Source organism: Uloborus diversus, chromosome 4 (genome assembly GCF_026930045.1).
Source record: "Uloborus diversus isolate 005 chromosome 4, Udiv.v.3.1, whole genome shotgun sequence".
In the NCBI taxonomy this organism is placed as follows: Eukaryota; Metazoa; Arthropoda; class Arachnida; order Araneae; family Uloboridae; genus Uloborus; species Uloborus diversus.
In genome coordinates, this window is record NC_072734.1 from 45,150,007 (window position 1) to 45,163,068 (window position 13,062).

Genomic DNA, 13,062 nt, shown 5'->3' on the forward strand with positions numbered 1-13,062 from the left:
AACCTGATCAAGTTGGTTTAAAAACTGATGACACCAGCTCATCAAGATGTTTTTATGGTAAAAGAGTAACTAACCGAGGTAGTTTCCTCACTCAGCCGACTGATACACCTTCAAAAGCTGAACTTGTTGCAATTCAGACCGAAGAATATCATTCAATGATTGAATCGCCAGATATAAATCTTCATTCTTTTTCTCCTTTGCAAAACTCCTGGAATTCTACTACAAGTGATATGAGTTTTTCTGATAATTGTTCGAATGGACCAAACGCATCATTGAACCCCATTGACTCTTTAACATTAGTCGAAAAATCTGCTGGTAAAAATTATCACTTCAATGATAGCTCTCCTCAAGTCTTGTCAAAAGAAGAATCATTTTCGTCATTAAGTTCACAAAAGTCATCAGTTACCTCAATGCATCCCAAAGAACTTGAAACATTAATACAGTTTAATCAAAAACTGTTTAAACAACTATCTCCAGCTTCTGAAAGTGATACTTCAGAGCAAACTGCTCTTTCTCCTGAACAAAATCCCATGTGTTTTAAAGACCTAAACGTGCATCAGTATAACAGATCAAATTCTGAAAATTATACTTGCCTAGTCGCAAATAATTTAAAATTAAAAATTGGTCACAGTATTTTTGATTCAAGAAATATTTTGCTCCTTATCCTTGAGCGGAAAGTTGATTGGCTTTTTGATAAAAAGAAAAATGATCGTGCACCACCATACCTGTCTCTGCACCCAGTGTCTGATAAATACGAAACTTGTGGGATGTACTACAACACCTTCATGCCTTTGATGCTCTTAGAAACATGGCAAAGAATATATAAAACTTGGACTGATTTGGACCAGGCTCATCCCTATAATTGTAAAATTCTCCTTTACTGTGAAGAAAGTAGTGATAATCAGAATTACTTAACGGTTAAATGCCAAACAGCGTACACTACTCATGATCATGGCAGATATGTTTCCCCTGAGGAAGGAAAGATAATAGTGGCCTGTTTTGGTACTAAAATGAAAGGTTTCAATAAAATACTAGGCTATATTACTAATGTTACATTTAGACCATTTAATGCTGCTACTGACACAAAGGATTTTTCAAATAAAGATTTAACAAATATTAAAGAGGATAAAATACAACTGTTAACATTAACTTTTATTGGAGTTTACAAATCTGATAATTTTGATAGAGAACTACCAATTTGTATACATGTACTCTGCAGTGTGAAATCAACTATGAAACAAAATGATGCTTTGCTTTTTCTAGATAAATCGCCACTGTGTCAAAACATTTTGAATCCATTGGAGAGTGGACTATCTTCTGTAATTTTACCACCAAATAGTGACCTAAAACAACCTCATTGGATTCATGAATGTGTGGAGAAAATTATTAAAGCCATTGTTACACCTCACCCTAATCCTTCATTCACTCTCATAAAATCATTACCATCATCTGATCGATTGTTAGTTCTTCCTCACCTCATATCAAAACTGAAAAAATCATATAGAACTAAAGTTCTGTTTTGTACTAGAACTACTAAATCGTTAGATGAAGTAGGTCTTTGTCTAGTGGGTTATAAAATTAACACTGTTATTCTAGGTAAACGAGCTAATACGGATGCCAAATTGAGAAGATATTTACTTGATGAACTTGCTTGGTCTATAGTCAAAAACACTGCTGCGACAGGTAGTTTTCAGAAAGGAAATATACAAAAGGAGCATGTTGAACCTGGTATGTTCCTAAAAGCAAAGCAATTAGTACTTACTGAATGTGATGTTATGTTATGTCTTATTCGTAATAGTCATTCTGACTTGATAGCACAAACATTTAATGACAGTGAGAGCATTGCTCAAATGTGCTGCATTGTTGACGAAGCTAACTTGTGTACAGAACCTGAAACACTCATTCCATTGCTGAACGGAATAAACAAACTTATTTTAATTGGTAATCCTGATGATCTAGCTAACGTTTGTTCAATATCGGCTAGCAATAAAGGCTACAAACATTCATTATTTCATAGAGCCTATGATTTGGATTTAAAAGCTAATTCAGGTAATATTGTTTTCATAACTTATTAAACCTTTTGTATTTCATTGAGTAATGAGTACATATATTTTTGAGTTGGCGTTTAGGGTCAAAAAAACCTTGTACAGAAGGGTGCTTCTGAAATCAATGAAAAAAAAAAGTTTTATTTTTCTCAATCTTACCCTCTTATTTCATGCCCATTGTATACCATGATAATTTATGTAAAACTTTGGCAAAATATATATTTAAGTTTAGAGGTCGCGCAGCAGCATTTAAATTTCGTAATACAGTCAAACCCCGCTATAGTGAACCTGGGATGTAACGATCCACCAAATGTAGCGAACCTTTTAAATGGTCCCAATTTAAACCTTTTGTCGTTAATGTATTTTCAAACGCTTGTAACGATCACTAATGGCTGTTGTATCGGCTATAGCGATCCAAAAACTTTTAGCTTTTTTTCCAGCGACGTTCCTTCCAATTTTTCCAAAAGCAACCACTTTTTTTACCAGAATACCACAGTGAAAACCACTATCCTTACTGTTCCTCTCATAATACTGTTAACTTCACACTGACCATGGCCAAATTAGGCAAGCAAATATCTTAAAAGAGATTTAGTTAAATTTATTTTGAAATTTCAAAGTAACAAAAGCAGGGCCCATATAAAGTTTTTGAAGAAGACACTGGACACAAAATTTCTTTGGTGCACTCAAGCCTATTTTATATGCAGAATCAGTAAAATATCTTGATACTTGCGTACTAACATATCTGTACTAAATATTGTGTTACCTTATGTTACAAAAAATAAAAGTGACATAGTATTACGATAACTAAACATAACATAAGATGTAGTCAAACTTTGCCTGTTGGAAAAAGCCATTAATATCAAGAATATCTATTGTATAACTCCAAAAAATTATAAATATAGAACGAACTTAGAGTGGTTTTGCGATTTGGGAAAGAGATTAAATATTGACAGGGATTTTTTTTTCTAGATTTAATATTTACATCTTGCGATATGGAATGAGTCCAAAATCAAAATTTTATCTACAGATTTGGTGCCCTGGGCTCGTGCCCCATGTGCCCATGCTTTAATATGGCTCTGAGCAAAAGCTTTTTCTAAATTTGCAAGGAATTTTTCGTTTCTAGATTTACTGCAGCCGCCATGTGGCGGAATTATAGTTCTAAAAAAACGGTCAGTGTTTTGAGCATTAAAAAAAATAAATAAATAAAACAAGATTAAAAAGTTGTAGGTTTGTTTACAATATTTGACAGAAAAAATAGCGAAATGTATATAAAAGCTTGCTTGCTACCAAAAATAAAATATTTCTACCCAAACAATGGATAAGGGGCATTCCACGGTATTTTTGACATTTATGTCGAGTCCGTAACGTGACCTTTTTTGCCATAACTTTTTAATTTACTGTTTGATTAGCATATTATTTTATTTTGATCTTTTCCTACCAACACACCAGCTCAAAATAAAATAATTTGCAAATCAAATGGTAAATTAAAAAGTTATGGCAAAAAAAGGTCATGTTACGGACTCTACATAATGTCAAAAATACCGTGGAATGCCCCATAAATAAAATAACTAAATTTCCACAGTTTGTTAAGTAGAGTACTAATATTTTACTTAATTTCATCCTTATCACTAATAGAAATATCCTGTAATAAAGGCATTCACTATTGAAGTTATATATCTTAGCAACTGTGGACCTTTTTTTTTGAAAAATCGGATGTAGCAAACCCTTGATAATAATGATGTCTTAAGCCAGTCCAGTCCACTGAGGGCTCTTTATAGCGGGGTTTGACTGTATTGACAAAATTGAGCAAGTATGCATAATTACTAGTAAAGTTATTTTTAGAGACGTACCAAGTACTCGGTACTCTGCCAGATTTTGATCAGGTACTCGGCTAATACCGAGTAGTTGAAAAAAATTGAATACTGTTCAAGACAGATTTTACAATTAAAAAAAAAGTGCAAGCATATGATATACTGCAGTTATTTACAATTAAAATTTACAAGTCCAATTTTAATTTTGAGAATAATGAAGTTTGTTATGATTCAATGGAGTAAATCTTTATTCTAATGTCCACAAAGTTAATTAAACTTATTAAAAATGGGACAAAATTTTTTTTTATATTATTAAACGGATTTTTGCTTCAAACAAAAATTATAAGAAAGATAAAAATACCTTCGTTTAAAAAATAAAAACAAATAAAACAATGTTAAAAGAACGAGCTGATGTGTGCATCACATGACTTCCTTTTACTCCAATTTAATGTCATTTCCCCATTACTGGCCATTTTAATGTGATTCAGTAGTTTACTCTCTAAATATCACCAACAGTGGCCAAATTGAAACAGATTTAAAAAAAAAAAAACTTGGCGACCAAAAGACTGGCGATATATCGCCAAGTGTCCGCCAAATTATAACACCACTTGAGTTGACATCGAAATTAACAATGATTTCCCCCAAAAAAGGGCCCCCTTAGAAACATCCGAATGCAACCAAAAAGGGAGGTGCATAACTAGACCCCACTAGGAGTCTTATGTACCAAATTTCAATTTTCTAAGACTTATGGCCCTTGTGTTACGCGACATACATATGCACATACAGACGTCATGAGAAAATTCATTGTAATTAACTCGGGAATTGTCATTATGGATATTTCAGGTGTCTATACGTTCTTAGGCACTTATCCACGTGTGGTCCAGTCGGAAAAAAACTCAATATTCATTCGGGGGTGAGTAAAATTGAAATTAAGGCTGATTTTTGAGTGAAATTTTTTTTGCCAATACAATACTTCCTTTTTTTTAAAAGTAAGTAATAAATGTGCAGGAACACAGCAGGCACCTGTTTTGGCTTACAAGGAATGTCTTTTAAAATGCACAAAATGTGAGCTTATGGATTCAAAGACATCCGACAAAAGTCATATTTTTTTTTGTTGGATGTCTTTACATTCATTAGCTCTCATTTTATGCACTGAAAAAGAGGTTCCTTGTAATGGAGAAACACGTGTCTGCAGTTTTCCTGCACATTTGTGCTTTTAACGTTGTTTTATTTGATTTTAAAAATTATTTATGTTTGGCGGACAAGCACTATAATAGATTGATATAATTTGTTTCAATTCCAACTTAAATAGTCATACCTTTCATTTATTTGTTTACAGAAAGGCTATTTTTAAAATTAAAAGTAAACTTTTTTGACATAAATAAAAAATTTTAAGTAATCATTAATTAAATTTCTGCTATTTTGTTTTAAAACTATTAATGGACATGGAGGTCTCTACTAGAATTCCAATGTGTTCAAAATTCAATACGTGTATGCCGATGGTTCTACTTAAAACATAATTGATACTCGGTACTCGGCCGAGTACTCGGTACTCGGCCAAAGTGCTACTCGGTACGTCTCTAGTTATTTTATTTATTTTTTATATCTGTGAAAAAAAATTAAAAAATCATGCTATTGCAAAACAATACGAAAAATGAATCGTGTACAGAAAAATATGAAAATCTAATCAAACCCTGAGAAAATAGGAAAAGCAAGTCAAGTACACAAAATGTATTTTGTATCGTTATCATTAGGTCTAAAATTAATTTTTTAATATTTTTCTTGAAAATTTGTTTTTTTTTTTTGATGCACCTGCACCACTTGAAGAAAATACTATTCTTTTTCTTTGTCCTTTATTATTGTCTTAGCAAATGCTTCGATAAGAGTCACACCACACTCCGCATTGTGGTTCACAACTATGCTTTTTCAAAGCCTAGCTTGTAGCAATCTTTTAGCTCCCAATGCCAATCTTCAATATACAGGAACCCTTTCTGAATACATAAAAAGCTGAAAAACTATTTTTTTCAGTCTAGCGAGCTTCAGTGATTCATCCTCATCTTTCATGAAAGACATTTACCATCTTTTGCTTTTCCTCTACCAAATATCTGAATAAAATAGAGCTAGTGCTAAGAAATGCTCGCTGAGATACCACAAATTTAGTTTGTCTGCAGCCATATTTGATATTTCTGGGTTTTTATCCAGGGGCGCCGACTTGCAAAAATTATTGGGGGAGCCATGTAATCCCACGTTAGTCCCCCCTCCAAATAAAGGTCAGATTTTTGTACCTTGAAAGTGCCATATTTTCTGATGTGTAGGTATAATTTAAATAAACAAACGGTTATGACATGGCGTTTTCCAAAGTAAAACAATCTAAAAATTGGAATTCAAATTTTCTGGTTCAACTAGATCATGACACTTATCTTAGTAAGAGACATTTTTTTGCTCGCTTTTATGGGGGCCCATGCAGTGCCGTAGCTATAGGCATTGATATAAGGTAGAGCACTTGACTTGCATGGAAGGGCACTCCCAGAGGCGTCGACTTAAAAAATATATTAAGGAGGGAACATACCGGGGGATCTTGCGCAGGAAATTTTCTAAATTTGAGATGAAAAATGGTGAGTTTTCAAGTTTTTTTAAGCATTTTAAAGTTTTATAATAAACATTAAAACCCCAAAAACTCGACAAGCCTGATGAATATCAGGCTTGTATCAGGCGACAAGCCTGATATATATCAGGCTTGTCGTTTGAAAAGAGGAAAAAATAAATACAAACACGCACAGTATTTTCATAAAAAGATTAAAAAATAAAAGGATCCTTCATAAAAGGATTTACGCATGTTTTTCAAGACCAGTTTTTTTTTTCATTAGTGATATCGGCTAACATATTCAAGTGTAAACGCAGTCTCTCGATGTCTAGGTCATTTTTGAAAAATTCAGTTGATTTTTCAAATTTTGTTTCACCTTTGTTTAATAAAAGCAAGCACCCTTGTTCAACTGCAATGACCTGTGTGAGTCCAGTTTATGTAAACCGCCCAATAATGCAAAATTGCACCATTTTACAAACCTCAATGTATTGCCTTGTAGTATTCCTTTGAGATTTTGAAAAATGCGGTGAGCTGGCTTTGTTGTTTTCATACCTTTTTGGCATCAGTCGATTCCGAGGAAGCGAATGATCATCATTTTGTGAAGATTTTTTTAAAAACACAATTCACAAAAGTATTCGAAATTATCACGCCTCCCTTTTTTTTCCACATCAAACCCCCATATATTTTTTTTCCAAATCAGCAACACTTAGATGAGCATGCCGCATAGCTGCCCACCGGCGACAAACTTGACCCGTGAGCTCGCATACTGGGAAAAATTCTAAATGTGCTTGCAGCACCGTAACACTATCATTATTCACACCACTCGTTTTCAGTTAACCTCCTTACTACCGTATTAATTATTTGTTTTAAATCATTATTGAATGTATTTTACAGGTAAACTATCTTCAAACATGGAAAATAAAAGATAAATTTGTGAGTTTAGAAAACATAATATAACTAATAACTTTCTTGATTTATTGGAGGGGCTCTGCCCCCTCAAAAATATTTTTGAGGGGGCTCGGGCCCCCTCAAGCCCCATGGAGTCGGCGCCACTGTTTTTATCTTTGTATGCTACAAGACGCTGCTCAAATCATTCATCCCTGTGTGCACATAAACGGGTGCTGTAAAGGGCATGGCGCAGACTGTGCCATTGAAATTTTTAGGGAGGTTGTTTTGAGGAATTATTTTCCCCTTTTTTGGAGGGGCGTTTGGTGCTCTAGTCTTTGTGACATTTAGGGGGACGCGCCGTTACTCATAGGGGGATGGGCGCCACATACTGATGACTTTGTTTTCTCTTGCTGCAAGTTGAAACTGATTACAAAAAATTCACAGCTATAAAGAATCTTCTGCATGTTTTTTTTTGTCAAGTTTTCCGGAACTTTTGGAAATTGTATGTAATAAACCAAAAACATGCAAAAAAAAAAAAAAAAAAAAAAAAAACATTTGAAAGAAATTCCTTTGTCTGTGTCAATACATAACCGCCGGCCACTTTTATGGTTCATATATTTATTTTGTTTTTCAATTGAGAAACCAAAACTAGAAATTAAGGAAGAAACAGAAATGTCAAAACTTTCAGAACATAATTATTTGTTTTACTTTGTATATAGGTTTACGAAACATTATTTAGCAATAACTCTTACTTGCAGTTTTTGTATTCATTGTTTAGATATTAGTACATCAATTGTTTTACTTAAACAAGCCATACTTGTTTGCTAAAATTATTGCTTAAAAAAGTGTTTGCGACATCTGAAAATACTTCGGGATAAATAATGTAGGTAAGTCTAATGCATTAAAGTAAGAAAAACAACGTTAAAAAAAGCACAAATTCGCCAATTACAGCAGACACGTGTTTCGGCATTACAGGGAACGCCTTTTTCAATGCAAAAAGTAATAAGCTTATGGATGAAGACATCCGACAAAAAACATTTGCATGTAAAATTTGCAATGAAAAAGGCGTTCCCTGTAACGCCGAAACACGTGTCTGCTGTAATTGGCAAATTTGTGCTTTTTTAAACGTTGTTTTTCTTTACTGTTCAGCACAAAGGTATTTATTTATCTTAAGTCTAATGCATGTCTAAGTTTTTCTTTGGGGAACGTTAATGAGTACAAAATTCATCAAAATCTAAAGAAAAAGGTGATTTAAGTTGTTAAGACTTACATTAATTTCCACTTATCTGCTTCAATGTTCTCTAAATCAGGGAGCCGTGTTAATTTTTTTTTTTTTTTTCATTTTCTGCTGCCGCTAAAATTTGCTAAAATTTCCATGGCTTTTAGTTGTCTTTTTTTTTGCGCCCCCCCCCCCCTCTCCAAATTGTAAGCCTCAATCGCCGCTACTGGTATGTAGTAAGAAAAAAGTTGTATAGATGTTGTATAATTTTGTCATCCTAGTCATCTGCTTTCTCTGCCTTATTAGCAAAGCAGCCCTGTGTTTTTATAAGTTACCTTTGGAAGAAGATTATTTTTGCTTCTTTAAATGGAAAAAAAAAAAAAATTCAGTGGCTATATATATATATATTTTTTTGCTTCCTTTTTTAAATCTTATACTTTTTATGCAGTGTTTTTAATACATTAAAGAACTACAGAAAATCTACAGTTACTTTTTGAAGAATCCATTGCATATGATGCCTATCCCATTCTAGTTCCAGAATTTGACCTTCACTTTTTTTTTTCCAGTGCAGTAAGGGAAAATGTTTTTAGATTTGCACCTTTTTATTGGGGTGCCATGGTTGACAAATTTTTGTTATGCAGAAAAAAAATGTAGTTCAGACTACTTATACCACCTTTAATTAAAATTTTTTGTTAAAAGGTAGTTTCAAACTAACATTAAATTTGTGCTATTTTTACAATTATTAAGAATTAACCAAATATTTCAGGGGACTGCATCACCCACATTTCCGTCCCCCCCCAATTACAGCACTGGTTATTTCTACAAATTGTACATACTTTTTTATTTGCTAGTTATACTTTCTGTAACTTATTTTTTCAGCTGAGGATTCAGGAACTGAAACTTTTCTTTGAAAGAAAGTGTCCAAAATTTAAATTCAACAGAGACTTGGCAAAAAAGTGAAGCTCTCTAGACTCAATTTTGCATTTAAAGATATTTTAGGCAAGTTTGATGTTTTTAAGTGTATTATGTTTAAAGTTATTGTATTGTTTATTTTAAACTATATATTAAAATGTTAAGGAAAATGACTTTGTATATTTAATTTAGAAAGGAGGTTATGAATTTTCGTTCAAGTTTTACTACCTTAACAATCTAACCAGAAATAATTTTCATTGAGCTGTTGAGAAAATCTTTCTTAAATTTCCTTAAACTTTTTTAGAAAGGGTATATTTTATTCAGTAAGTTACCGCCCTATAGCCAGCGCTAAGGAAGAAATACATGAAATTCACCTCCAGCTCAGTAAATTCTAGCCGAGGACTGCAGTTTCATGCTTATTAGCACTCATCAGCCCGGCATAGGAGTGACTGAACTGGAGGTGGAGAACCTCTTAAGGAAGCCTAGAGTGCCAAACAAACTGGTAGCTAATACAGAATTAGCACTGTCCAGACAAGTGAACGAAACAATGGTTCGGTTCAACTCGAATATTGAAGGCAAGGCAGGTATATTCAGTAAGTTACCACCCATTTACCAAAGGGTGGAAATGTGAATGAAACACTGCTCTTAACCTATAATAATATTTTGATCAGTTGCAAGATCTTTTAAGAAGTTTTCCCAGTTTCATAAAAGTTCATTCAGTGTTCAGTAAATATATGAATTAAAATCACAGCTTTCAGTCAAAATTCGTACCAAACAAACTTTACATTATGTTGCTGCACATTACAATAAAAGCTGGCATCTATTTCTCTCAGTATGATCCTTATTTTTTGTTAGCCAAAGTTTATTAAATTTTAAAATGTATGTTAGTACTTGGTCAGTATTTTATAAATTTTGGTCAGTCAAGTCGGTATTTTTTTCCCCTCAAACAGTTTTACCCCCTGGGTACACGTTTCATGTCTCTTTCATATTTAGCTATAATATGGCGCAACCGAATAGCAAAATTCTGCATCACTCGCTGAAGGGATGAAGTTTCAATGCCTGAATTACAGTTTTCAGGTCATCGATTCCCTTGGGATTTCTAGTGTACACTTTATCTTTGTTATAACCCCACAAAAATGAATCACAAGTGTTCAAGTCCGGAGAAAAGGGTGCTCAATTCCTACATTTTTTCATTTTAGGTATCCTAAAGCCAAAATCTGTCCATTAAAGTGCTCTTCAAGCCGATCAAGCACTTCATTGGTACGATGAGGTGAAGCACCGTCTTGCATGAACCATGTGCTTTCAAAATTCATATCACTTTAAATTGCTGGAATTAACCGATTTCCCAAGATTCCCACATATCGTTCAGAAGCGAGTGTTGTCTTAAGCTTAAACTCAGTCGTAAATTTTCTTTGAGACACAATTGGGCTGTTGTTGTTCGAGTAATACGTTCCATGAAAAAGCGCTCAAAAATGCTATATATCAACATTTTCACTGAAAATAAACAACAAAAGCCAACTTGCGCAAAAAAAAACCTGTCAATGCACTTAATCTAAACCGCCAAGTTTGGACTTTATACGCCAAACAGCTTGAGAAATTTAGATTTCTTTTCAACACGTTAATTACTGGTCACCCTGTAAATTACACACAGAGGATGTTTGGCAAAATAAAAAAAATATGGATTTTAAGAATACTTGTTGCATTGTTTAGAATTAGACAAAGTATAAACTTGAAAATTAAAAAATAAATAAATTATTTTTTAACACATTAAAAATACTTAAAATATTTCAGACATATTTTTAAAAAACTTACCATTTGTCACATTCCTAGCACAGTATCCACTTCTATCAAAACATACCATTTTTATACGTTTGAGCCACATCATCTTTTCCACTTTATCTGCTCCTTACTAACATAATTGCTGTTGTTCAAAGGTTATCCCCCCCCCCCCAGCCTTTCTATGAAAGTTAATCCATGATTAGCGGAAACACCAATGTTTATGGTCTGGAATAAGCAACACCCTTTGTTTTCACAAGTTACTGTTATTTTTGTTAGTGCCTTGATTTAGTAAATGATTTAATTCAACTTCATTTGCTGGATATTTTGAATCTATAAATATTATACAAAGTTATATTGATCCTTATCTGCAAGAAATGAAAGTGCTTTGGAATCCTCATATAGATAATAGCCAATGATCAAGTAACGCTCCTGACATCATCAACAATGAAACTCGCGCCATGGCATGATCATTTGATAACATGTTTTGGTATTGTTTGACATGCAGGGAAAGGCTTTATTGTGACAGGGCTGAACTGGATAACTTCACTATTTTACTGGTAAGATTCCTTTCAGGGGAATGACGTAATGAATAAGTGGTTAGCAATGAACGCCATCTACTGGAGTTAGGGTTAAATTTTCAACTATCAAAATATTACGAACAGTCATTGCTTCCTTCATGTAGAAGCAATTTTCACCTGTCATATCTCGACGGGCGATTTTCTAGTAATATAAGAATTCCAACAGCAGGATTGAATCTGAGAAAAAGTTTTATTGAATGTTGATCTTCTTTAAACAGTGGCTTATTTTGCAAGAAAATAAATATCATTTTTGAATTAAGAACCAAGAAGAGTAAAACTTTGCATGCTTCATAATAGTTATATAAAATTTAGTTTAAGCACAAAAGCTCTGGTTAAAACAATTGGTATAAAATATAAACCAAGATGTAATGTGCAATAAAAAAGATTAAGCTATTTATTGTAATTTTTTTTAATGCTTTACATAACGAGTAATTTTAACATTATTGACAATGATTCTGAATCCTGTATTGCACTTAAAAAGTATTTTTAATGCTCTTTTTGAATGATTTTCAGCTGGGATAGATTTTTTTAAATTTATATTTATGCCTACTATACAATACAAAAGATATCATTGAAAATGATCTTTGAACAGTACATTTTGCTTTTACTGGAGGAGATTCCCTCTTTTTATTTTCTCTTCTTGTTTCGGTACAATTGGGAATCTTTTATTTGTTTTTCAAAGGGTAGATGAAGTAGTGTGGCAAAATGTAGCGTTCATATGTATTTTCTTTATAACCCAGTAGCCATTATTAAGGCATACTCTTTTTTTTCTCCTGAAAACCAGCGCTACAAAATCAGAGTCGGACTGATTTTTGGGAAATGGAGTCAGTGTTGGGAGTAGAAAACTTTGAAATTGCAAAATTCAGAGTCTGTCATTTTCTCTCCGAGTGCGTAACCCTGCTAGGGCTGCAGAGTAAGAGTTAGACTGATTTTGGTTTCTAAACTTTCAGGAGTCGAGAATCGGAGCCAGAGTTCGTCCTTTTCTCTCCTACTCCGCAACATTGCTTAAAATATCCCTTGCCGAGGGTGTGCACGGGGGGGGGGGGGGGGGAGACATCTGTTGGCCTGGGTGCTAGATTTTCAAAGACGAATGTAATCTATATAATATGTAAGGGTGAACAAATGGAGGGGGCCCGTAAAAGTCATTTGTGACGGGCTTCAAAATGTCTGTGCAAGCCCCTATCCCTTGCCAGTGATGTGATCTAAGGCACAAACCCTCTGTCATCAAATGCTAACTGCTAAGATT